We start from the raw sequence: 3,523 nt of genomic DNA on the forward strand, positions 1-3,523 counted from the left end.
TTCACCATAGATAATATACATGCTGTTCTTTCAAAACATCCCACCCTCACGTTCTCCCCCAGAGTTCAAAAGTCTGTTCTGTACTTCTGTGTCTCTTTTTCTGTTTTGCATATATGGTTATCGCCACCATCTATCTAAATTCCGTATATATGTGTTAGTATACTGTAATGTTCTTTATCTTTCTGGCTTACTTCACTCTGTATAATGGGCTCCAGTTTCATCCATCTCATTAGAACTGATTCAAATGAATTCTTTTTAACGGCTGAGTAATATTCCATGGTGTATATGTACCACAGCTTCCTTATCCATTCATCTGTTGATGGGCATCTGGGTTGCTTCCATGTCCTGGCTATTATAAACAGTGCTGCAATGAACATTGGGGTGCACGTGTCTCTTTCAGATCTGGATTCCTCAGTGTGTATGCCTAGAAGTGGTATTGCTGGGTCATATGGCAGTTCTATTTCCAGTTTTTTAAGAAATCTCTCAGCCTTCTTTATGGTCAAACTGTCACATCCATACATGACTACTGGAAAAACCATAGCTTTGACTATATGTACCTTTGTCAGCAAAGTGATTCCTCTACTTTTTTGTTTTTCATTTACTATTTTCTTTAGTAAAGCTTTTGTCCTTTAAGAGTTAGACACTCTGAATCTGAGCATCTTTCAAGTTCTGGGGAAATTGTTCTTTGAAAAATGTGGAACGCTTCACGAATTTGCATGTCATCCTTGCGCAGGGGCCATGCTAATCTTCTCTGTATCGTCCCAATTTTAGTACATGTGCTGCCGAAGCAAGCACTCCTCTACTTTTTAATATGCTGTCTAGGTCTGTCATAACTTTTCTACTAAGGATAATGCATCTTTTAATTTTGTGGCTGCAATCACTGTCTGCAGTATTGTTCAGTTAAGTTCAGTTGCTCAGTCATGTCCAACTCTTTGCGATCCCATGAACTGCAGCATGCCAGGCCTCCCTGTCCATCACCAACTCCAGTTTACCCAAATTTATGTCCATTGAGTCGGTGGTGCCATCTAACCATCTCATCCTCTGCAGCATTGTAGACATGCTCAATAATAGGTAGAAAAAAGTAGATGTAAACACAGGCATGCAAATATTTACAACAGTCATTGAAATAACTCTCAAAACTTAAAGGAAAATTTCAAACCCTGAATAATCAAGCATTATTCACACATCAGCTAGTATCCTTGATGTAACTTCTGCTATCCAGCTGTGTTAATTTTTGGATTAGAAGTTTCATGCTGATTTTGTGCTACATGATCTGAAAATCAGACTGAAAATACTACATTAGTGCTGATCAAATTTAATTGGCAACACCTTAAATAGTACCTGGAAATTCAAAAGGAGAACTGTCAATTTGGAATACTTTGAATATATTTATTTGTTCACTCTAATTTATGTGAAAAATTTGTATCTGGTGCATTGCTGATTTTTTGTCTCAAATCAGTTTTTGTTCTGTTTTGTTTTCAGAGTGACATTTTCTTTTTATTTCTTTTCAGACAGTCTTTTTATTTTTAAGTAGCTTTAGTTTTTCAGCAAAATTAAAGAACCATAGAGACTTCCTATATCCTTCCTGCTGCAATGTATGCAGAGTGTCCCTCTTTAGCAAAATTCCTCACCAGAATGGTACATTTGTGGCAACTGAGGAACCTGCATTGACACATGCTTATCACACAGAGCCCATAGTTTACCTGAGGATTCGCGTTTATCACGTGCTGCCTGTGGGTTTGGACAAATGTAAAAAGACAAGTGTTCACCCTTATAGTATCATACAGAGTAGTTTTATTGCCCTAAAAGTCCTCTTTGCTCTACTTATTCATTTTTCCCTTCATTCTAGCCCCTGGCACCCACAGATTTTTTTTTTAACCATTTATATAGTTTTACTTTTTCTGGTCAATCATATAGTTAGACTCATACAATACGTAGCCTTCCAGACTGTCTTCTGTCCTATTAATAATATGCATTTACAGTTCCTCGATGTTCTTTCATGACTTGATATTACATTTCTTTTTAGCACTAAATATTATTCCGTTGTCTGAATGTTTTATTTATCCATTTATCTACTGAGGGGCATCTTGGTCACTTCCAAAGTTTTGGCAGTTTTGAATTAAAGGTGCTATAAATATCCAAGTATAGGTTTTTTTCTCTGACCATAAGTTTTCAAATCATTTGAGTTCATATTCTGTTTTGTTTTGTTTTGTTTTTTTTAAAGAACTTATATTAAAAAAAAAAAAAAAAGGGAAAAAAAATCCTCCCTCTAAAAATGATCTGGCTATCTAATATTCAAATATGGATTTCAAAATGTATTTCAAATTTCAGAATGTCTTATAAGGGTCAATGATGATGAAGGAAAGCAAGTATTTAGGGATGGTAGGTCTTGGGAATTTATCAGGCTCAAGGAGACTCAGGATATCATAAATTTAGGTCAGTAGCTCTGGGAAGTAGTGGCTATTGTACAACTTATCTCAGCAGTTAGGAAAATGCTTCCAAAATGAATACCCAGTTAGGTCAAGCCCACACACCAGAACTTAACTGACAAGTTGGCACATATAAGTGGACACCTTGCACCCACATTTAGTACATGTTTAGTTCCCTGAATATATTGGTTCTTAAACTTTATATTCAAGATTTTCTTGGACCAAGCCTCAGGCATATTCTCCATTCCTACTTGGCATTCTTGAATGTTTGACAAGCTCATGGACAGAAAACTTCTGTGTAAGTATTTTTGACAGAGATGTAGCCAAATGAATTAGGAAACACTAGAGATAAGATGAGAAATAGCATTTTTAAATTATTTAATTATTTTCTTAAATTGAATAGACTTATTTCAGGCAGTGGAGGAGATTACAGAAGAGTCCACTCATTCTTGATACATACAGGACAAAATGTGTTGAAATTAATTCCCAATGATTTTGTCTTTTTCAAAAATTCTGCTTATTAATTCCTGTAGTAATTCTTATCTCATACTTTGTGGTGCAAAGTGTGATAAGAATTTTGAATGAAAGTCCTTGGCAGTGAAGCGAGGGAGGAGAGCACACTTTTTTCTGTTAATTTTTCATATAAGTGAGGACGTAGAGAACAAGTTATGTATGTAATTTATCTTTGTGTATATATGCATTCATATATACATTCCTGTATATATACAGGAATATGTAGATGGAGAAAGATATAAAGACAGGGAGAGAAAAAGAGAATTAATTCAGCATTTTAACCATAGCTCTGTCTTTTCACAAAAGAATCATATTTGTTCTTTTGACGTGTTATCATCTTCAGATGAGTCCTAAAAGAACAGTTTATACCACGTGTTTTTCTTCTCAGGAGCCTGGGGTGATCGCAGTGATACGGTGTGACTTTTCAAGCCTATTTCCTTTGGTGCTAGAGAGATAGCAGCTCAGCCGCGTCCGGCTCTTTGTGACCCCGTGGGCCGTAGCCCACTGGGCTTCTCTGTCTCTGGGATTTCCCACGCAAGAATGCTGGAGTGGGTTCGCCGTTTCCTTCTCCGGCGGTCTTC

General features: G+C 36.5%; 1 non-coding gene across 1 annotated transcript; it reads right to left on the reverse strand.

The window, feature by feature from the left end:
* Positions 1–688: 688 nt before the first annotated feature.
* LOC136148833 (U6 spliceosomal RNA) lies at positions 689–795 on the reverse strand. The gene has a single exon (XR_010659597.1). It is a non-coding gene; the product is annotated as a U6 spliceosomal RNA (small nuclear RNA).
* Between the last annotated feature and the right edge of the window lie 2,728 nt (positions 796–3,523).

This window comes from Muntiacus reevesi, chromosome 17 (assembly GCF_963930625.1).
Source record: "Muntiacus reevesi chromosome 17, mMunRee1.1, whole genome shotgun sequence".
Taxonomy (NCBI): Eukaryota; Metazoa; Chordata; class Mammalia; order Artiodactyla; family Cervidae; genus Muntiacus; species Muntiacus reevesi.